The sequence below is a fragment of the Astatotilapia calliptera genome, chromosome 22, assembly GCF_900246225.1.
Source record: "Astatotilapia calliptera chromosome 22, fAstCal1.2, whole genome shotgun sequence".
Lineage (NCBI taxonomy): Eukaryota > Metazoa > Chordata > Actinopteri > Cichliformes > Cichlidae > Astatotilapia > Astatotilapia calliptera.
Genome location: NC_039322.1, coordinates 17,928,982 through 17,953,247, shown reverse-complemented (window position 1 = coordinate 17,953,247; position 24,266 = coordinate 17,928,982). Strand labels below are relative to the sequence as shown.

The 24,266-nt window shown below is 41.7% G+C and overlaps 1 long non-coding RNA gene across 1 annotated transcript; it reads right to left on the bottom strand.

The window, feature by feature from the left end:
- Nucleotides 1-14,667: 14,667 nt before the first annotated feature.
- Nucleotides 14,668-24,137, bottom strand: LOC113015124 (uncharacterized). The gene is made up of 2 exons (XR_003271058.1): nucleotides 22,844-24,137; nucleotides 14,668-14,989 (listed from the first exon to the last, which is right to left on the bottom strand). It is a non-coding gene; the product is annotated as an uncharacterized LOC113015124 (long non-coding RNA).
- Between the last annotated feature and the right edge of the window lie 129 nt (nucleotides 24,138-24,266).

Genomic DNA, 24,266 nt, shown 5'->3' with positions numbered 1-24,266 from the left:
AGATTCTCCCTTCATAAGAACTCTAAGTAGGGTGATTTATTTTTTGCTTGTTTGTTTGTTTGTTTGTTTGTTTGCTGTTCATTTCTTTCAGGGAGAATGTACAAAATTCATTAATCACACAAAAACAGAAAAATGCTTTGTGCCAGATTTAGCTAATTTCCATCTTTGGTCCCTGGGCAGGTTAAAAAAAACAGTGAGATGCAATTAAAGTCCGTCAGTGGAGACACATATGCACACACTCACATACCTGCATGTGTGCAAATACACACACACACACACACGCAAGCACAGATAATAACTAATTGAAAACAACATGCATATCAAAATGTTAATCGCAGGTATAGAATTATATAAAACAAGTAATCATGAGGAAATTAATACTCACAAGGTTAAGCATGAGAGAAGATATGGAAATCTGCACAGGTTTTCTAATTATTTGGAAGGATATTCCAAGCTTTAATTGTGTTATAGCAGAAAGCAATTAGCATTCTCGTATAAAGCAATATAGAAGCCTGATAGCAGTATCCACCTGGATAGTAGAGTTACAACCGTGGCTGCATTGATTAACAGGTGACCCAACACACACAGCAGGAGCTGAGCATCGTCCGCTAGGCCTCAGCTCAACTACTTTGAGTCAAACCAGACCTCTTTGCTGTGCCTATGTGTGTGCTCTTGGATTTTCTGAGTAATAGTATGGCTTCCTGTGTGGTACAGACCATCTTAGGAGTTTGTCCTTCAGTTCTTGGTGAGTGAGAGCCTTGTTTGTTAGTCCATTACTTCGATGTGTGCATCTGTACTTTACACTCACACAGTTTATGACTGTGTGGAGCCCAAAACCAGTGAGTCACACGATGGTGGCTACATCCATCTTTTATGCTGTGAGTGGTCAGAGTGCGGTTCATGGTGGAGCAGTCGTCTATGTGACTTGTTCAGGGGATGAGTAGAAGAGAAGAGACAAAATGAGAGCATAGCATAGATCAGTGACTCCCAAAGTGTGCACCAGGGCTCACTGGTGGGGTGCAAAGGTACTGCAGGTTGGCATTATATTGTCAATTTCACTAGTACAAAAGCCCACAATGCAATACTATTACATGATATAATCATGATTATGATCATATCACAATGTAGAGGTTATACTCTATAGCTGTGACACACCATACCTAATATCTAGAGGAGAATAGATGTCCCTAAAAAGAAACAGCAGTAATAATGTAATAATAATGATGTTGTATCATTATTTTGTTTTAATAATGTCTCATTTAGCTCTATGATTGGCTTTAAACTGCTGTCTGACATTTGCCCCAGTGATTTTCTTTTTCATCACAGGTTTAACTTCCATTCATTTCTCATTTGATAAGCAGCACAATGAGGGCTACTTGGCAAAGCAGTGACTTGGCTAAGTAAACTTAATGGAGGGAATTGATTTGGGGCAAGTTTGAATAAAATATCGGCATTAAGTGTCAATCTATCAGTAATAAGAAAAGGAAGTGGATTTTTGGAGGGGATGTAGTTATTTTGTCCCACCCCAGTACCACCTGAGCTCTTCCTGATATAACAAGTAAAGGCACTGTGAAAAGATGTGGTGTGGTAAATAAGCATGTATGGATCTGAAGGCAGTGGAGGGAAAGGCCACTGTTCAAATTTGACATGTTGTTTTTACTGTCACGCAACGCTGAGCTGAAGCTGGAGCAGGAATTGTGTGATGAACTGCATTCTGATTGTGCATGGAACAAAACTGAGGTCAAGTGTGCCATTCTCATAAGTGGTTGCCCCCAAAGACTGACTGTGTTTCTGTGCATCGCTTTTTTTCGTTGAAGCGTGCAAGCTGGATGATACCAAGGTTGCAGGACAAAGCGCCATCCACTTGTTTATGCAGCTGAAGTAGACCCGGAGCAGAACGTATCATCAGCATTACGGCGTGAGAGAGGAGGAAGAATAGAGGGGAGATGAGGAGAGAGGAAGATTGGAGGGTGTTGTCTATGTGCCAATCAGCCCACTCAGCAGTCAGTCCTCGGCAGCCAGGGGGGCCCAGTGGGAGTGTCTTAAAGACACATACAAACACAACCACCTCTTCACTTTTCTCCATCTCTCATCCAGCACCAGACTCCTTAGGCCTGTCCCTCCGTCACCAAGGCAACTCATCACATTCAGTCCAGTGAGCCATCTAACTTGTTTGTTTCACTTCTCATCCACAGTTTGAGGGGATTGTGTGCTAAGAAAGGGAGACAGACAGGGATCGAGAGGGGTGGAAAAGGGTGAGCAGGAAAACAGAGGAGAGGTGTATGCAGACAAAGCTGCTATGCCAGAAACGGGCGCAGAGTTTTGTGTGCCAGGCAGAATGCCACGTCTGCTCCTTTGAAACACGATCTGTTGAGAAATGAGTACGACTGTCAGATTTCTTTAATTAGCTCCTTCTTGAATAAGCGTGACGGCTGTCGGTGGTTTATTCTGACGAAAAGGAGGTTCGGGGGGGGGCTCTCTTTCTTTTGGGACATCACATGGGTAGCAAACACCCAGACTGGTAGAGTTGAAGAGAAGGCTGTTCATGCATCAGCCTAATTTGTAGGGAAATGGCGTAATATTTGCAATTAGGAGCAAGTGAGATTATCATCATAGGGAATTATCGCACAGCTGCCAAAGATAAAAGCACATGTCTTGACTTTAAATAACGATAGTGTTTGCGGTTGCACAGTCTTCAAAGGAGCTCCGCAGATCAGGCAAATAAGCCACTGCACTTATCTCGTTATATCACTTCAAAAAATTTAGAATGATGCGAACATGAGCAAGTTTCCTTAATTTTTTTTTTTTTTTTTGAGATGTGGTTGGTAAAACAAATGGATTTTGACACCAAGGTCAAACCAATCAGCAGTTAAGTGCAGAGGGAGACAGATTTTCAATCACGAGGTAAACACAGAAACACAATTCTCTCCAACCCAGCTGTGAGCACAGGAACAACAAGCACATGTAGGTAAACAGAGACATAACCCACACCAGACACTATCGGTCCAGTAGTGGGAATGGCAGCCAGGCAGCATATGGACCTGCTGATGGGGCCCCTGCTGAGCTTGAGGGCCCCTTGTTTGCCTCTGTTTGCTCCTGATAACACTGCTGGAATTGTTCCCCAGCAACCCTTCACATTAATCAAAAGCCCCAGGACAATACGATTGTTCAGAGCCGGTCCACGCAGCGGTGCTTTCACGGCCGCTGGCCTCATAAAAACATCCTCGCCCTCACAGTCGACACATAATGTGTGTCATCAGCGGCTGTGGCACCAAAGTTCTGCTCCCAAATGAGAGACTGGCAACTGCTGGTGCATGACTGAGGATTTTTAATATCTTCCTTTCCGCTCCAGTTGGAGCAGCCATCACACGGCAGCTTCTTATCAGGTTTAGCTTTTAGAAGTTCCAGAAAATATCTGGCTCCTTTGTCTGGCACATGCATTATTTCCACCGGGATTACTTTCGATTTTAGTCTTTTTGGAGTGGTTTGGATGTACTGCGAGGTGATAAACTGAATGTATTGATAATGGTGAAGAGAATTGTGCCTTAACAGTAAATTATAATGAGTCTTACTTTACCCCTCCAAATCTTTTTTTTTTTTGACGACCTGAACACATTAAAATTGCATTTAACTGATATATGACAATCATTATGTCTTTCAATAGAAAAGCAGGCTCTGCTGAAAACACATTATCCCAGACAGATGGGAAAATGCAGCAATCCATCACTTTCGCCCTCGTCTTAGCCGTTTTTAAAACCCTGTGCCTTTAAGGAACACCCTCATTATTGGCCTCGCATCATTTCTGAGTGAATCTGACAGGGTGTCAATATTTGCACGTTCCCTCGACTCAACTGGTGAGATTTCCCTCAGTGAATGTACACAGCAATTTTTACAGCCCAGCAAGGATTATCATACGTTGTCTTTGTGCAAGTAAAGCTTAATTTGAGTTTGCCCTGCAGGGGACCTTTTTTACCCTTTAAAGTTTTGTGTGATTTCAGAACGGATGAATAAACCATAATGACAGCATGCCAGTGGGAGCTGCGAGCTGAAAGTGAACACCTGTCACTGTCAGCAGTCTGCAGCTTCCCGCCACCAACAGACAGATCAGAAAAGGTCACCTTGTGTCTGTAGGACCTGATCGGGGGACTGGCAGTTGATAACTCAGCACTGGACTATACTCCCACTGAGGATAGAGAGGGGGACACTTATCACAGCTGACCCCTATCTGCTGTCAACTGCAGATTCATTTCTCATCTTCTGAAGCTTGAATCACTCTCTGTCCTCTGTTTCTCCTCCTCTGTCTTGTGTCTTTCTACCCCCCCCCCCCCCACCCTAATGAACTTTTGGGCTTTTTTTGCAGTCTAGCTTTTCTTCAACATGTCAGTTTTCTTTTATGTTTCTCTGGATTTTGTTTTTCTCAAATGCACGCATTGCTTTTTCCATTTATACTGCTCCTTCTTTTCTCACTGGCTCTACTTGCCTTCCTGTGAATGGCAGCTTTCAGTGCTTCTGCTTTTTTTAACTGTATTTTACCCATTTCTTTCCACTTCACCTAACTGAGAGCCTTGCTTTTCCCTGCCTGTCTGACTGCATACACACAGCACACAGACTCCTCCCTACCACACACACCCTTGAGCTGGAGCACTTGCACTTATAGGAGGTGACATGGAGAGAAACAGTGGTCATCTAATCCATGACAGAAGATGAGAAAGGACATTTTTCTCTGATGTAGTTTATTCCTGTCGGTTGACAGCAGACTGCTGTGAATATGGCATCCAAATGAAAAACTGTTATTTACTCTGGATAAATAGCTTGGGTCTGGGAAATGAAGTTCAGGTCTATTTACTTTCAGTGCAAAGAGACATCCCCTGAAATGTCGTGCGGATTTTTAATCTGTCCCCCATAACCAAAGGGAGCATCGAATTGATTTCACCTGAGGTGTCAACACAGCGATGAAATATGGGGTTTCATTAAAATCACAAGCAAATTTTCCCAAACTACAAGCCATCAGCCCAGTGAGGCTTAGCGTATGTTGATATTTGCATTATCAAAGTCACATTCTAGCAGAATCCAGGGACACTGCAAAATGTCTGACTGCCTGTTCCTACGACACAGTCCAGTGAGTTTACAGAGGAATTTGTGATCCAAATCGCTTCATCGACTCAATGAACCTTTCAAGGGCAACCCCGAGTGTGAGTGCACGTAGACAGGTGGAAGAATCCCTGAGTTATGAAATCCTCAAATCGCTGTTGTTTCTTCTCTCCTGCTAACTCTAAAATACCTTGACTCTGAGCAAACCCCACCAAATATTTTGATGTTGAATGCAAGAGCAGCCCATCCACTCCCATTATCTGAGGATCTGGAGTGGATAGCTAGAAAAGTTTTGAATTAATTCCAATAAACCTTTGTAGGGGTGTAGAGTGGGGTTGTGTTAGCAATCCATTACATTTTGGCTTACATCATCTAAGGCCATCAAGGTCAGCTCTGTGATTTATTGGTTAAAAACTGACAAAAAGCCTTATTACTTAGAAACTATTATTCTTAGGTATGGTGTGTATTGTCCATATATAGAAAGTACTGTATAACAATTTTAAATATTTTGTCAAATTTAACCTCTGACCTCTCCTTCAAGGTTAATAGATTGATTTGAAAGTCAATTTGTAATAATGTTAAATAGCAATGTTTAAAACTATGTTCCTTACTGCTTTTGTTTGTATTGACAACATATAGACTCGATATATTGGAGATTCTAAATATCACCTCACTTTCGACCTCTGACCTCTCTTCAAAGTCAAATAAGGTCAAACTATCATAAAAATGTCCTTTATCTTTTAAAACTATACTTGAAATTCTACCACCTTAGTTTCTGTTGGCAACATTTTCAAAATGATACTGGTATATGGTGATTATAGTTTGCATCCAAATATCATGTGACATTTAACCTCACTTTTACATTTCACCACCTTTCTCTCAAGTCAACCCCAAAATGTTTTATTAAAACTGAGCTACAGACTTAAGGATGCTTAAAAAGAAGTATACACTACTCCCTTAAAAATAAATAACTCGAGAGTGGCAACTCTCGGGCAACTCACTTTCTATTAAACTTATGAGATCAGTTTGAAACCAGGCAACAAAGACTGGCCGTGGCTTTCTGTGTTTTCATTTTAGATTTTATGTTCAGCCGACTTTTAATCAACCTGTACTTCTTTGTGTTCCAACATAGTACTGTATTTTTTTTTCCAGCGAAATTTCCAATGAGAGTATTATTTCCATTTACATATTTCATATGTAACTGTTAATATAAAATAGTGAAAAAGTAGTGAGTAGCATTGTCAAAGGAGCTTGCAAAGAAAGGCATCTGGACTTCTTTAAATTACTTGAAGACCGCCTCTGTTCAAAGATGGTCGCTCACAAGAAGCCATCTATGTCCACTGTGAGCGACCATCTTTGAACAGAGGCGGGGGTTTACGACACCAACTCTCTGCCATCTATAATCCAGTTTTGAGATCCCTTCCCAGACGCCTTAACGCCCACTCACATCCTGGGCCATCTGATCTCAGGAATTCGCATGATAAGGTGGGGCCAGGTTTCACAATGAACTCACCCGAAACTCTGGCTGATTGGGACCCACACTCAGTTTCACACCTTGGCTCAGGCGATTAGAGGATCATTAGAGGGTCCTTTTGTCCCTCTGTGGGGGGTTACTCCCACTAGGTTTATATCTGGGACTCTCCACCATTTGACCTTAGAACTGAAGAAGCTTCTCGGATGAGAGGTGAAACGTCTTCAAGTAATTTAAAGAAGTCCAGAAGCCTTTCTTTGCAAGCTCCTTTGACTACGATGACCTGGATGACTGAGAACCTTCACAGACATAGTGAGTAGCATGTTAACCACCAGTTCCTTACATGAACTGTAGTGTAAAAATCTGTAATTATAACCACGACTTTACCTGATATTCTTCTTCTTCTTCTGAGTTATGCTATACTCACACTCTGGAAAACAAAGGTCAGACTGTGTGCAGTCAACTTGCAGTCATGTTTTCTTTGAAATGCTTGCTTCAGCACCAATCTGTGACCACTCCCCTGCTGTCTTCGAAGCAACTTTGATGCGTTAAAACACCAATAAGACTGAGTCAGTCTTTTACCAGTTTGCAGTCTGTGTCAATACAACAATTACCTGATAAATCTTCAGAAATCTGTTGTGTCTACATACACAGAAATTCATATTAAACAAAAATTCTTGTCAACTACTTACATTCAGCCAGAACCTCGTAGAGTTGAAACAGGTATTCAGAAACTCTTCTCGAAACAGAGACATAGCTGCAGGACAATGACGTAACTGCAAAATGATATAGGTTATTTTTTACATAAGAATATAATCAGAATAAAACCAGCTGAGTCAGCACCCCTAATGCAAAGTGACTCGCAGATGAGTTGTACTCATAGACGTAGACTAACTCAGATTACTTGCACCATGTTAGGAATCTGTGCATTCATAAATTAGATGCTGATTATTTGGAAAGCTTAGCCAAACCGTCTGAGAGTGATTGCAGTCACTGTGATTCAGACTGAAATTGTTTAGACAGGTTGCCTCTGACCATACGACCGTGCAGTCACCTTTCAATCCGGTTGTTCAGTCTGACGTCACTAGCCGTGTCTGGACCTAAACTCCGCTGCAGGTCCATATATCAAACGATCACTATGGCATTACTGAGAGTTGAAAAACTGTCTAAAGTCTTTCATCTTTAATAAAATGATCAGCGTTCTGCTCTACCAGGTGTAACAATTGAGTTTAACATCCAGGCATCCATGAAAACGGAATTTATGACATTTAACGGAGTTAGAAGTTAGCAGGAAGTTAGCTCGCTAGCTTCTATCTAAATACAACATAACATGTCCTGACTGCGGGGTTTTGGAAACAAATTAAAACATACAGCTCTGCTATCACTTCCAGCATAAATGAAGACAGAAAACTAAAAAGCAGTGACATTTGTAGGGTTACTGAAGTTGGGCTAGCTGGTATATAATGATGTGCTACGTGACCGCTAGTGACACAGCTATGTTAGCATAATATAAACAAGCTAACTTTTTTTCCACTCGATAAAAGTTAACGTGAGTGTTGTCGGTGGTCAGGAACAAATGTAATCGCATGGCAGGATGCTGTAAAAGGACCAAACTTCAGCCAGGAGAACAACTGAGATAATCCATCCACAATACAAGGTTAGTCATTCATATACTGCAGCATGGGCTGGGCTGTAGTTACATCATAAGGTTTTAAAAACTGAGCTTAAATAAATGATTAGCGGTAATAAAAGCCGAGGGAGGTCAACAGTGATCACTGACTGTTTTAGGAGCTTTATGAGATCAAATAGAAGAAAATACAAAACATTAAACATGTTAACAACACAAAAGCCATATTAAACGCAGACTACTTTAGGCCCGGAAGTAGGATTCGTCGTGTCATCACTGAACAACCGGATTGAAATTGGTTGAGCGTGATGTACGCTCAAACTCTTGGTGAATGGTTGCTGGAAATCAATCACTAAAAGTAGAAATAGAATTCAAGTTTTACTTGTCACAAGTAGCTTGGCATCTGATTTTTACTGTACACTGACTGAGCCATTCAGCTTGTTGTCTTGAGTTATTTGTTATTCAAGCTCCTTTTACACAGTTCTTGGTGTTTTATTATGTATTCTAACATTGAAGATATTCCACCAGTTCGGAGTGGGTCCCTGCTGCCCCAGCCAATTGAATGTGCTATGCTGCTGTCACTGGCTTCTATTCTCCATCACTCACCTCTTCCTAGATGTCAGCAGCTGCAGTTCAATTTAAAGTTAAGACACTGAAACAGCCCATTTGGAGCAGGGCTAAAGGTGAGGGACCTGTGAGATGTCTTGAGCTAAAACTTGGAAAGCACATTTTACTGCTTTAACATCTTATAACCAGCCTATGTGGTGCTGTTTATAATTCTCAGTAAGATGCTACAAAATCTATTATCCACTGTGTTTTTATTTTGTGGGAAAGATAAATACCACGCAATTTCAGAAGGCTTATGGTGGCAATGGTTGTTTTGTGCCCTGCCGATGCTGCGCTGGTTCAAAATGTTTCCTGGCTATTCCTCCTCTCGAGCTGCTTATTGCACTTCAGAATGACTGGGAGAGTCTCTTTGCTTGCATTGAGATTTTTGCCTGTTTTCTCAGCAGTGGGTAAACACGCTCATTGAAAACACAGGGAACACAAAATTGGAAAAGGTGTGTGCTGGCGGTCGAGCCCTCACTCTTCTTTGTATACCGACTACTACAACACCACTGGGATATATAAAGAATAATTTTGTGTCTTTGTGTTTTCTGGTTGTGTACAGCATCAAAGACCTCCACTGCCAGATAATTGTACATTGTTCAGAAGTTTCTTTCATTGAAGACTTGGGCACAGTTTTTGTTTCTATTGACTGATGTGTCACTCTCAGTCACCCTGTCTGAAACTCATTGAAAAGTAGCGACAGTCTCTGAAGGGCTGCCTCACTCAGTTTTAATAAATCATCCCCAGCTACTCTATTCTCCACTTTCTCTCTGAGACCGGAGAGTCTGCCTCTCTAACTTCGTCCCTTTCACTGCTTATCTAGGCCTGCTGCCTTTCCTTCCTTGCCACTCACTATCTCTGTTTTGCCGCTCTCTTTCCCTTCATTTACTTTCCCCTTTCTGCTTGTCTGTCTTTATCTCTCTCAGCTGCCAATCTTTTTGTCCCTTTCCTACCATCTCTCACTCTAATGTCTCTGCTTTAATAGTTAGTTTCCTCTTCCCGCACTCTCTCTCTACTTTACAATGTCTCTTTAGAACCTCTTATCAATGCTAAGTTTCTCTGAAAGACTCCCTCCTGTGTCATCTCCCCAGCGAGTGTTGGCACATTGTTCTAAAAGCTCGAGAAGCGTCCGCACTAATTTGTTGTTGTTTTCGACAACAAAAATGGTGCTTTCAGATGAAACTGATCTTTGCCCAGACAAACCGTTTACCATTCCAGAAATATTCCCAAGCCTATGTTAACAGGCCTCTAAGTACAGCACGGTAACCACCTTGTTGCCCATGTAAACAGGTAGCAGATCGGTTGCATGTAGGAATTTTCTCTGATAAGGGTGTACAAGTACAAGGCAGTCATAGCTATGGAAAACATGGCAACTGGAAAACTGCCTGACTCAGATGATGAAAAGGATCTTAGAGTCGTACCAGAAAGATTATGCTTCACCAGAAATGGAGAATGGAGAAAAAAATAACTACGAAGACAGAATCAATCATCTAAAATTTAAGGTCTAGCCATTAATGTTGCTTGATGTTGGTGCTGGTGACTCATAAGAACCAGTCAGAAAAGAAATTGGGGGGTCTGCATCATAAATTTCCAGAAGTCTCGATTTTAGAGGTCCTAAAACACCAGAGTAATTTGGATGTTGGGTGTAAATGCAGTAGCTTCTGCCTTTAGGGGTCACCACAGCAGATCATTTGTGTCCATCTCACCCTATCCCTTGCATCTTCCTCTGTCACACCAGCCTTTTCCATGTCCAAACTTGCTCCGAGGTCTTCCTCTTTTCCTCCTGCTTGTACTCCAGCTCCACCACCTCTCTCTTTGTCAGTGCAACTGTCTCAAAACCATACATGATGGCAGGTCTCAATACCATTATGTAAAACTTCCCTTTAATTCAGGCTGCTGTCAGTCACAAGTAAAACGTGTATGTCTTATAGCTAAAAAAGTAGCTCAGCTGTATCGCCAGGGTTGAAGGAGCCCAAGATGTGGCTGTCTCACATTTTGTAAAGTAACAACAGAAGCATATAATTAATAGAGGACTAGCTCTCTGCTGCACACTCTGCCCTTTCTTCAGTATGTTTTCTCTCCTTTTATTGCTTTTTATTCCCCACCTCTCCTCCTTTGGCTTTCTCACCCTTTGTAATGGGCACCAAAACACAAAACACATTATGACCTTGTGTGTGTGTGTGTGTGTGTGTGTGTGTGTGTGTGTGTGTGTGTGTGTGTGTGTGTGTGTGTGTGTGTGTGTGTGTGTGTGTGTGTGTGTGTGTGTGTGTGGATCTTCAGCTCCTGGAATAGACTGAGGAATTGATTTCGTGGCCACATACTCCATCTCGTAAATGAGCCTGATCTGTATTGGCAATGCTTTATCACAGTGAGCAAGCTTGACTTTATGAGTCCTCGTTGTCCACTCTTTTGTCTTTGGCAATATTTAACACACTATAATTGATTATATGATTATTATCACTATATCACTTGGAGTATACCTACAATTCAGTGTTCCTGCACATAGCCATTTTTATTACCAGAAATTCACCTGAAGTAAATAAGAGGGAGGCATAGATAACTTACTGTTTATTTTGTGATAAAACCCACAAAACTGGTACATGTACGGCTCAATATTTTACCTCTTAGAATATTACCTTGCGATTTTTGGCCCTGCACAGGAGCTTAATACACATGTGGACTGCATGATGATGCTGAAAGTCCCCAATAGCTTTTTAGGCTTCTTTTGAATACAAAATATTCACAAGTATTAATTTAAGTTTTTTATGTTGTAAATATTTTTCAAAATTGTCTTTAAATGTTATATTTTCCTAACGTGTCTACTGACAACAGTACAGGATAGAATGAAAAGAGGTTTAATGTCCAATGTTGTTGATGTCATGATGCTGCACTGCACTCACACAGTGGTGTTGGCGCTTCAGCAGCCTGACTTGCCATTAATAGACTAATAAGACTAATGTTGCTGCGGCCAAAAGAAGACGAAGAGGTAATTTCATAACACAAATCAGTAGTGCAGATTTAAAACACAATTTAACCAAAACACAGCAAAAGTTCAAACTGTTCTGATAATGTGGGGACATCGCTGTGACTTCTAAAGTCTAAAGTTTATTTGTTCTCTAAATAGCATCAATAACGTTTGCTAATGTAGCTTAAATCACTAAATATTAACTTTTCAACCACCAGTCTGCTGGGATATCGTGGGTTTCCAGCCAAGAAAATGTTGGTCAAAATTTCTAGTCCTATTCTGGTCGAATTGGGCTTCGGGAGTTTGTTCACAGTACAACTCCAGATCCAGGTGACTGTAAGTCAAAATGATGTTACCTGTCTATGTCCAGCTGTAGTCTGTAATCAGGTTGGATATTGCTATAAACTGATATATCTTTTATTGACTGTAACATTTAACTTTTGGGTGATGGCACAAAGCTTGAGAGTGGACATGTGGTCAACATCACCAAAAAAGATAAAACTGTAGTTTCTGTTTTACCCACATTCGTTGATGATGAGTTCACATAACTGAGCAGTTTCCTGTACTGCTCAGTACTCTATGTGATTAAGAGACAGAAATAATTTTGTGCATATTTGTCATCTTATCTGCTTTGCCACAAATAGTTCTTTAACTTCTTTAATGGCTGAGCCTTTGCCTCAGGTTTGATAACCAAAGGCTCCGCCCTAAAATGGGTGGAAATCTCTTATTCACTCTGAATTATTCTTAGACATTTTGAAATAATAGATGCCACGACCACAAGTGTGAAAGATCGCGATTGCCAAACAGTTTTGTCATCAAAATATCAGTCAACACGTGCTAAATTTGCTGATATTTATCACAATATGAACAACACAGCAACCGTTAGCATGACCTGAGCTGTGCCGCAGCAGATGTGATGAAACTAATTTTTTCTTACTTTATCACTCCCACTTAAATTCTGTTTTCTTTTACTTTGAGCGCAACCCTGGCTTTATTTCACCTCATGTCATCATCAATCAAATGTCAGTGTCTTAACCCGGTGCCGTGACATTCAGCCAGGGGTGCCTACCACTGCACAAATATCTAATATAACACAAAGTGATAAGACACCTGTGACAAGACCTTTCAACTCCTGATCCTGCTTTCAGACCCCGTCTCCATCTCTCCTGCTGTGAACTGAATGCATTTCTTGACTCGATATTGTTGCCGTGGCATTACCATACCAAGTCGGCTGTTGGATGGGGAGTTTAGACCACAGTGGGAGGGGAATAGCTCTCTCGTTCAAGCTGTAACTGCTGATTGCAGACACAAAGTATACTGATGTAGAAAAATCTGTAGCACAGCAAATCCAACCTTAAGACCTGGCAATCTGTTAGAACAGATCTGCTCTTCTGCCTCTCTTACTTCTTCTTTGTGTGCAGGTTTTTCCTTTTTTTCATTTAGTTATCTGGCTTCAGCGTTAGCTTTCGGTTACAGTTGTGTTTTAGTGCTTTAGACTGTGTGTTTTCAGTCAAAGATGAGGAAAAAAACATTCCAGTACAACTTTAGGCTCACAAATTAGTATATCGTATCTTCTTCATATAATCTATACAAACAATTTTTTACCCAAGGCAGGTAACAAACAGATCATGCAGGAAAACGTCACTCCCAAACTTGAAATAGTTCAGCAATGTAACAAAACTTACAGACATATAAACTGCACATTTTTAGTGCTGCTGGTAGGTGAATCTTCTCACAATTAAAGTCAGATTTGCCGTTTTCCCCCGTTGCTCAGTGAAGCCGACATGCTTCTGCTAGAAGCTGCTGTAACAGCGCTTTCATATTTTACAGAGCATATTTTCCAGGATGTTAAACTTTTCTTTCATTTAGTCTTCAGAAAGAGAGTGCTGAGCTCATTTGCATTCAATTAGTCAGCTATAAACAGTGAATCCAAGCAGAAAAAAAAGTTCCCAGGGCAGTGAAAATAAGGAGTCATTTCCCTTTAAGGCTACTTTATGATCAGGTCATTGAAGGTATGTTAAATATATTTTTTAATCTATATACTTCTGAGACGTGTATGAACGCAGGGTAAACACAGTCAGCCAATATCAGCTCGCGCAGCATTCAGCACACAGCCTCCTTTCAATCCCTCTGGTAAACAATCCGTGTGGGGGGAGATTGAAAAACAGCAAGAGCCCGCGTCCAGATTTACATTCTAATCAGGTGACACCCCCTGTCTACTCTGAAGCACACGCACTCTCGCACACTTTCCATTATTACAAAGTTGCACACACAGAAACCCAGAACACCCGATGTGCACAAACACTTCCTTTCACCCCACTATCTCTCTATTTTTCTGTCTCCCACAAACACACACACACGCTGACCAAGTCTGAGTGACAGCACAAGGTGAGTGGATATATCTGGTAGCAGGAGGCACTGTACAGCATGTCTGTCCTTTTCCTGCTGCCTTTGCTTCTTTATCTCTCACTTCTGGAGTCGTCTCTGCTCTATCTAATTTTCAGCTATACTGTTCATTTACATGTGGGGAACAGAGGATGCATTTAAAGGGGCTCAGACACCCTGTGCGTGCCTCCACAGCATCTGCCCGTCTCGCATAGAGGAGCACCACTGTTGACCTTGTCAAGAGCTACTGCTTCATAATAACATTTCTTCCCTGGAAATGCCAGAAGTGCTGCTTCATTTGATGCGAGACACAGATTAATAAAAAGCTATTTGGCTTGCCTCGTGTTTATAGTTTGAAAAGTATAATAATCTTGATGGCTCTAGCTCTGCTTCCGATGTCACAGTGCAAATGTTAACAGGGAGCTGTTCTCAATGGACTGCAGCTGTACGCTTGGTGAGACATCCCATTATGATGCAAAAAACACTCCACTGTTATCATGACAAACACAACGAGGAACATTTCTGCTGAAGTAGTTTATTTGCTTTAAACTGTGGGAGAGAACATATTTAGATATGGGATAACTACACAGAATGACAGTGATTAGGCTCAAGCTAGCGGTAAGATGGGGAGCTGTGTCGGCAGGTCCACGGCTGATAAGATCCGTCCACTCCTGGAGCTCACGCGTCATCAGTGGGCAGACAGGCAGCTCCACTGGCTGCAACACAAGACACGAGCGGGGAGGAGAGGCAGGACCCATGTCCTGTGTTGCAGCCGTTGGCCCAGCCAGCAAGTCACCTTCAGCTCTGGCCAGCAACAGCTGATCCACTGTGGAGATGAAGACTAGGAGACACAGGGGAAGAAAATTTGAGGGAAGGGGCGGGGTGGGGGGGGGGGTGGGGTAGGGGGTGGGGATAAAGTCAGTTACAATCCATTCTGTGTGAGCGACATAAGGAGCAGATGGGAGAAAATGAGAGGAGGAGGGCGATAGAGAGCGGTGGGACCAGAGAATAAAGCGGTGACCTGAGGGGAAAATGAATGGGAGCAATAGAATGAAGGAAAATACTAATGGAGTGCAAATGAGAGCAAGAAACAGAGGCACAAGGACGATGTGCCACACCGCGGACACCAAATTTATCAAACGGCCAATAAAAATGTCCCTTTTCACCTTGTAAAGAAGATGTTGGCCTTCCTGTCTACAAGTCACATCCAGCTTGCTGGAAGAGAAACACTCCTCTGCCCCAAATTGCCTGACTAGAAGGTTAATGACTGCTAGTGCCATGGGCCCACAGAGAAAGATCTGTGCGAGGTGTCCTTATATAGACGCCCCGTGGTAGAATTGGCGCACGTCATTCGGAATAAACGTAATCACTACTTTAGCTGTGCATTGCACAGTGAAAAGAAATTTAATCTGTTGGGTGTGACTGAGGGGGAAGAATTACACATGCATGCCAGCAAACCAAATATTTATTCCATGTATTGGTCTCATGGGTAAGTGGTTTGTCATCAGAAAGGCAGAAAGCATGCAATCAATTCCCAAACTACCCCCAAGCTCCAGATATTCTCGATCATTTTCTGCTCTTCTCTCTCTGGGAGTCTGCCATGTAACAGGCATTAAAAGGTCAAACCTGAGCAAACTCTAAGCGGCGTGTAACACAAACAAAGGTCTGAAAATGTCACGGTTTCACAGATATGTCCTCATATCTGCGTCAGCAGGCAAAACAACAAAAAATAATCAAGGGAAGCCTTTTTTCAATGACATTTCTTCTAAATTTCTGATGTGCTGTGTTTCCTGTCAGGTTAAATCTCCGGTCTCCTAACCCTTTCAAAGATGCTTACATCAGCCTCACCGGTTACACCAGGCTCCTGCTTTGGTGATGCACTATGGTTTGGCAATTACACGATTATCTTTCCCTCGCCTAGTTCCGCGTATGAAAATGGGTCCAACCTAGATTCAAAACTTCAGGGAGATGAACTCAGAGGACACATGAAAGGAGCTGAAGGACGAAGCAAGCAAAGAAAGTAATAGAAAGCCAGGGGCAGAATTCAATTCATTTAACCTTTTTTTCTATTCTGAATAAAAAAGCACGTAAGAAGAAAAGTAGAATACCATGCAACTGGGACTCTGAATATTTTGAGGGAGGTAGAGGTTTTGAAGTTTGAAAGTTTTAGAGGTAACAATGTCAAATATAATTGCACAGATATTTTTTTAGGAAGACAGAAATGGCTTCCATTAACACTTGAGAACAATCCTTTTTAAGTGTGTTTTCATGAATATCTGACTGCCTACAAGTATGTATGGCATTACTGGGCACCAGCTCCTTTTCTAATCAAGACTGCAGGGCATTAATAAGACATATGACAAAAACGGTGACTACTAATGGTTGACATACTACTGGAAACTGCCCAAGGCAACTTGGCTTTGGTGAGAAAGAAGCCACCCTGATTCTACATTTAATCATTTACGTGAATTGCCTTTCATTACGGCAGCAACAATGGGTTCTGGCACTACTGAAATGACTTTGCCAGACAAAAATCCTGCAGACACAGAGTGCAGTTATTTGGAATTGTAGGTGAAATATTGATTATAGGTAATAAGTGCCATTTATTCTCCATAAACAGAACAATGATCGCGCAGAGCGTCGTCTATCCCTTCACCAAAACCTCGCCATTGGAAAAGATCCTACACTATTGAACGATTCACACAAAAGGAGGCTCTACAATGCTGTATTGTGCCAGCGCTAACAATGGTCTGGCTATTCTGATCACTCTCTGATAGGGAGACAGAATCCTTGCCGGAAGATCATGAGGAAATGGTACGAGGAAAATCTGCATACTCGATATCCTAATTTACATAATGCTAGTGCCCCTTTCTTGCCCCTGCTCAATAGACGGTTTATGCTCATTAACAAAATTGCTGTATAAACTTGCTTATGACAAGAAAAAAAAGTCAGGGCATAGCTGAAAAAATTCTGATACAGATATCAGATTAAAAATGTCAATTACCCAGTCTGTTTAATATCACATCAGCAAAGGTCATCATCACTGAGTCCACAGTGTAGCACAGATTCCCTTATGTGCATGTGTAACATGCCTGTGTACATGTACAACTGTGTCTGTATGCGTGAGGACCTTGAGAATGTAGACTGGCTCTTCAACCACCCTTTGCTTATCTAGGCTTTGACTTAAAAGAGAAAAAAAAAACACACTGAAAACCACTCCGAATATGACACAGCACAGCCAAAGGTAAAAGAAAAAAGAAATATGAGACGTGTGATGTTTTCATAAGATATCACACCATGTACATACAAAGTGGTACTATTCTGCTTTTCCTTTCATATGTAAAAAAAAAAAAAAAAAAGTATAGAACCAACCCTCATTTCTTTTTATCTTGCTAGGAAAAATGAGGAGAACGCGCAGCAATTTATTCAAACATGCAAACATCCATGACTGATAGTGTTCCATTCTGTGTTTTTCTATCCAGATATGCTTTTACTGCACTAGCAGTACATTTGGGATCATTGTCATGCTGAAAAATGAAACTGTTGCCAATCAGTTGCTTTCCAGATGGTATTACATGGTGGATTAAAATCTGATGGCACTGTTCTCTCTTCATAATGCCACTGGTTTTGACAAGATCTCCAACACCACTGGCTGGCATTACAGCCCCAAACCCTGACAGAGCATCCACGATGTTTACAGACAGCTGACAAATCAGAAATCTTACATTTGGATTCATTACTCCATCAGACCTGTTCCCACTGATTTACAGCCCAGTTCTTGTATTGTTTGACATACCTCAGCCTTTTCTTCCTATTTCCCTTCATTAAGAACGGCTTGTTGGAAGCCACCCTTCCACTGCGACTATTTCTAATGAGGCTTTACTGAACAGTAGATGGATTGTGATGACATCAGCCACACATAGGTAAAACGAGTCCATTCGTTCACTTTATTAGTTTGGTTTGCAGTTGCTTCACTAATATAATTCACCATTTTACTTGAACCTAACACTGATATTATGAAGCGCACGGATAGTAGCATTGTGTGGTTTTTCTAAAAATGTTTTCTGTTATATTAATTATGTTTCTCTTTCTTTGAGTTACCTGGTTTGGGATGGTGGCTGTTTCCTGTCTGGGCAAAAGGTGTGGCTGAGGACTTTAAGAACAAAATGCCTGCTCAGCAGGACCAACCATGTGCTTATCAGAAACAGGGGTGTTTTAGGTTTACTTCTGTTATTCTGTGCTTAGTTAGTATTAGTATTTATTTTTGTTTCCCCCCTATTGTGTGTAATAGGGTTTGGCCGAACCACTATAAAAGCTACCCTCTTGTGTCTTTGTAATTAGGTCAGTTTGTGAGCTAAGTTGCCCACTTTGTTTGTTTAAGTTTCTGGAAATTACTTTTTGCAGAGTTATATTTAGTTGACCTCTTTTATGGGCCCACTAATTATATTTTAGAATTTTGTCTTTTTGAACTGTTTTCGAGGGTTAAAATATAGAAAACCCATTTTGAAGAAAAGTTTTTCTGTGTCCTCTATGCCTTGGCTGCTTGGTCCCTCACATGGATCAATTGAAGGTCTAGGTGTAACTCTCAAGTCCTGTGTCTGGTTTTTGCTGGATTTTTTCTTACTTTGCTTGGACAAAAACACAACTTTGTGCCCATCAAAACTGTTTTAACTTAGACATTTTTCACGTAAAGAGACTGTCAACAAATGATGTGTAACAAAGTGCCTTAAGATCAAATATGAAGTTGATTCTTTGCTGAATGTTGATGTGTTCATACAACACTTGTTCATCCCTTGAGTTAGGAGCATTATATATGATTGGATGATTAATAGATCAGTGTTAAATGGCTTAACAGACCAACAAAAAATAACTGAAGGTCTTTCACAAAACAACCAATGTGAAAGACCGTCAGAAAGCCTGGTGAAAACTGTTGCTGAAGACCACTTTTTAAAAAAACTACCAGAAAGTGGAGCTTCTTGAAAAATGAAGGAAAAGGCAAAGAAATGAGGGCTGGTTCAAAAAGGGATATTCCTTCTGTGACCACAGCAGCTCCATCCACCTTCTGTTTACAAGGGGCATCTAGCCAAAGACAATTTTCCCAAACAGAGAGGAGCTAAAACAGCTTGTTTCAGGCAGATGAACATAGGGGCTGCAGTAAAGCTCAGTATAACATCAGTAAGGCTTATTCTGAACTCTCAATCAAGCAAAGCTACTTTAGTTTCTGAGCTGAAATAAAACACTATATTGCCAAAAGTGTTCACTCACCCATCCAGTGACTTCCATGGTGCATAAAATCAGGCACCAAGCGTTGCAGACTGATTCTACAAACATTTTTGAAAGGATGAGTTGCTCTCAGGAGCTCAGTTAATTCCAGTGTGGTACTCTGTTAACTCTTGTAGGATGCCACATGTGCATCAAATCCATTCCTGAAATATCGAAATATTCTAAATAATATAAAGCCACTAAATATTCCACAGTTAGTGTTATTTAAACAAAGTAGAAGTTATTGGTCAAGACAGCAATTCAGTCATGAAGCAGTAGGGTATGTAAAAATCACAGAGCAGGGTCAGCAGATGCTGAGGCGCATAGTGTGTGTGAGGTCACCAACTGGTGGCAGACCTCCTTCAGGTTAGCTGAAGAACAGTGCGTATAGAACTTCATGGAATGGGTTCCCATGGCACGCTGCCACTGGACTCGGAACAGTGGGGAAGTTTTCTCTGGAGTGACGAATTACGCTTCTCCGTCTGGCAATCTGATGGATGAGTCTGGGTTTGGCAGTTGCCATGAAAACGGTGCTTGTCTAATTCCATTGTGCCAAGTGTAAAGTTTGGTGGAGGGGGCATTATGGTGTGGGTTTCTTTTTAAGAGGTTGGGCTCAGCCCCTTAACTTCCAGTGAAAGGAACTCTTAATCCTCCAGCGACAATTTCATGCTCCCAAGTTTGTGGGAACAGTTCTGGGATGGCCCCTTCCTGTTCCAACATGACTGTGTGCCAGTGCACAAATCGAGATAAAGACAAGAAGGAGTTAATTTGGTGTAGAAGAACTTGCCTGGCCTGCACAGAGTCCTGACCTCAACCCAACAGACCACCTTTGAGATGAATTAGGGAGGAGACTGCAAGCCAGGCCTTCTCATCCAACATCAGTGTCTGACCTCGCAAATGTCAGTCTGAGTGAATGATAACAAATTCCTATGAGCACACTCCACAACCTTGTGGAAAGTCTTTCCAGAAGAGTCGAAGCTATTATAACTGCAAAACTTGGCCCAATATATTAAACCCAATGGACTAAGAATGGGATGTCACTCAAGTACATCTGCAAATGAGTGAATACTTTTGGGACTATTGTGTATTTGCAAACATATTAACATATTAAAATTAAAATTAAACATATTAAAACGCAACATGTTTGGTAATATGTAAAGAGGTTTAAATGATTATCATTTTACCAGGGAAGTTTTGTTTACCTATAAGAAGGATTCTAGTGTTTTTCCAGGCATGTCTTCGAAGAGAAACTGGCTACAAATCCCTTTTATTATGAACAGCACATAATGGACGAAGGCTTTTCTATTCCTCACTTTTCCTCTCCTTGTTATTCTCTAGGGATACACAACCTTTATAAAAAGACCTTAGCTGGTCCCTGCTCTGGGTCCCTTCTCTTGATGTTGTGTGAATGAGCCACTGTTCTCTCGGGTTCTGGATGCTGGGATCGTCCTGATTCAAACAAACAGTGTTTGTAGAACATCTTTGTTCTCCTCAACCAGATTTGCATGGTGCAGTATTCTGTACCAGCAGCTTTGGCTCACAAACACACACACACACACACACCAGCCACAGCGCTTATATACACAAACACATACAAATATACACATGCATGCACACACTTACAATGATGTTCTGCCTCTGGCTTGTACACAGAAAGCACACATGCTCTCATTGTCTAAAAATGGACATCAATAAATGATTATGCTGTAAGGCAATGTTTAAAAAAAAGTTGATATAAGAGGAATATGTAACAAGGTCAGATAACCAGATCACCTCCTTTTAGGTTTTCCCGTCTACAAGCGTAGTATAAGCGATGAGAAGGTTGGTTGAAAATAGCACAAGAAGAAAGTCTGTTGGCCTGTACAAGTGCAGCTTCCAGTAACAGTTAAGTGACTCAGCCTTCTTCACAAATAATCTCAGCGGAGGAAATAATCACTTCAAAAAAAACTTAATTTTTTCATTTCAAAGCAGCTTTATGAAATAGCATTTCAAAGCCACCAGACTATTGATTGTAAATGAAGCCGAATGAGCTGCCATCCTTGAAGTAATGTGTGTGCGAGTGTGTGATAATTCCCAGAAAAGCACCAACAACATCCAGCTTGCGTTCAAACCAAATTCTTGAGCAAGTGAGGCTGTGACCTTGATCTTCTTTTTCTCTCGCTCTGTTTTTCTGCAGACTATTCATCTACACTGTGGATTGCGATTAAATGCATCACAAGCTGGGTGTGTTTGAAGAGCTCACACTCTGAACGATGCATTTACAAAGGAAATGCTTCCATAACTCGAAGACAGGGTCTGCCTGCACATGCATCCGTGTTTGCACTGATACAAAAAGAGAAAACCAGAAGCACTTGCTGATTAAAAAGTAGCAAATAAGCTCAGTTTTAACAAGACTGCACTGACAAGATGACTGCACACAGAACATTTAAACAAACGCAGCCAGTTATAAGGATGCAGCATACAAACTGACTCTCTGAGTGACCTTAACACTATTAATTTTTAATTCAAGTATATAATTAGCCTTGTTACTGAATGGGCTGTTCAAGTCAGCAGAATTCCAGCTTGAGACATGTTTAGTCAAATGTCTGCAGGGGAATGCCCTCATATAACAACTGCAGACCAATTAATATCAGTAATATGCATCACTGTGTAGGGGGAAACTGCTTAAAGTAGACTCTTGAGTTGTGACCACTCTGTAGCTGACATGTGCATGCATTTTAAGCACACGTGCATTTACAGTAGCACAGCGCATTGTGCCTTTTCTCTTGAGCTATCTCAGCACTATTGGAGTTGGTGTTGCATTTCAGAAGCGATAGCTGGCTCGATAGCTCATGCCGATGCTGCTGCTGCTGCTCGGATTGGCGTTTCCCTGCAGATGCTGACAGAACACTTTGGGGGGGTGTCTCTGCTCCCCACTGCGAGGTCCATACGTGGAAGAAAAGTCCCTCTGGCACCAGACCTGCCTCACCACTGCATTACGGAGACAGGTGTGGTTCTACATGGCTCAACGAGTAGTGCATCAGTGCCGTCAGGGCTGCAGGTTCCATCCTCTGTGAGTCAGCAGAGCACAGACAATTTCAACTACCTTCTGGTGAAACTAATTCTAACAGTCTGCAAAAATGTATGCTGAAAAGCTGCCGGCAATATGTTTTCTAATGTTCTCCTGCAAATATAAATGTCCTCACTTTCACACCGCCTTCAGAGACTTGCTAACACCACAATACTGCCTGGCAGTTATGTGATCACTCTCTATAGGCTTCAGGTTTCCTGTGCCCTGCAGGAAAATTGTTACTGTTCAGGTCAGGGGAGAAGTATTCCACAAGTCTTTGATCGTTCAAGCTGAATTTATTTGGCTCATCACAGCAGCAACATTCATCTCTGCCAATTTACTGCTACATTTCAGTGTTAGTGAAAATGAAAGCAAAATGCCTACCTTCCCATCCCCGTCCAGGTCCAATTTTATTTCTGCTGCACGCCTGTAAAGAGGGGATGAGGATGTAGTCGTACTTTATAGCACCATATCAACCTCTCTGACTGTCTTTGTGTCGCCCAGTCTGACTCTCCTTCGGACTCGCGAGTCAATTTAGTCCTGCAGTGAGAGGAGAATCCCTTTATCCGTGGACTACACTTTACGCGGAAGGCACCGACTTGAACATTTCATTCTTGCGTGGAGGCGCCTGCCTGCCGGACCCTGATAAAGTGGAGATTTACTCGCGCACCAAGTGAGGAGCTATCCCTCACACTCCAGCTTACTCGGTCAGTTTCTGAAAGCTCTATGGCCCAGTGATTTAATGTCGTTTCAGCGTCTGGTGGCAGACCTCCTAGCCCCCCACTTGCCTCCCTAAACGAACGAATGCAAGCGCGCACACGCACGCGTGACCACAACCTGTGAAGATAAATAACTTCTGTGTTAATGGGCCGTCAAATTCACAACAGAAAGAAAATTGAAAAATAAAACTGAATATCTAAAACATCCGCAATGGCCGAGATAGTAATCGGTGGCTGATATAAATTCAAAGTCAAATAAAAAAAAAATAGACACTGTAAGATGATGCCCCAAACTCTACATTATACTGTAATATTAAAATTAAACTTCTTCAAGGGAAATGATGTTGAACTTATCAGCTGAGGGGATGTCGTCAGAGGTTATTGCGCCTTTCAGGTTCACGTGGGACCGTGATAATTTAGAGAAGGCTAAACAGTATTCCTTTGACTTGAATGTCAGTATTTGTACAACACGAAGGCTTGGAAACCTACCGAGAGACCGAATCGACATACCTGAAAAGGATATGCGTAAAACGCATCGGTCCGACAGTCAGTGCTTGGACACGCTGGGACGAGAGGGAGACTGTGCTGTCGCTGGTGGTGAATAAAATCTCTTATGTCGTGTAAAACCTCCTTGTAAACTTCTCTCTTGTCATCTTCGGTCTGTGTTCTGTTCATCAAGCGTTATATCTGACTGACCGGCTCGCTTCTTTTGATGTCGGTGGTAGGAGGGTACCCAGAGGCGCGCACTGGGGAGATTCTTCCTCCCCTCTGCCGCTTCAAAATATCCAATTTCACACACTGACTCTTTTTTTCTCCCCGCATAATTCCCTTCTGGAGCAGGTGCAATAATTTCACTGGATCCACCCGGAGTTTTATCAGAGTTAAGAACCCGAATCCATGTCGCATATATGTGTGGTTTCTGTCATGGTTTTGCAAGGTTTGCTATTGCTTTGGTAAGCTCTGAACACAGAAAAAGGGGATATTAACATATCTCATGGCCATTTAACGTTGGTAAGTCATGATATCCAATAAGCTTCAAGGAATGATGACATCAAAGGGTATCTGTTCAGTACTGGGATGACTGCACT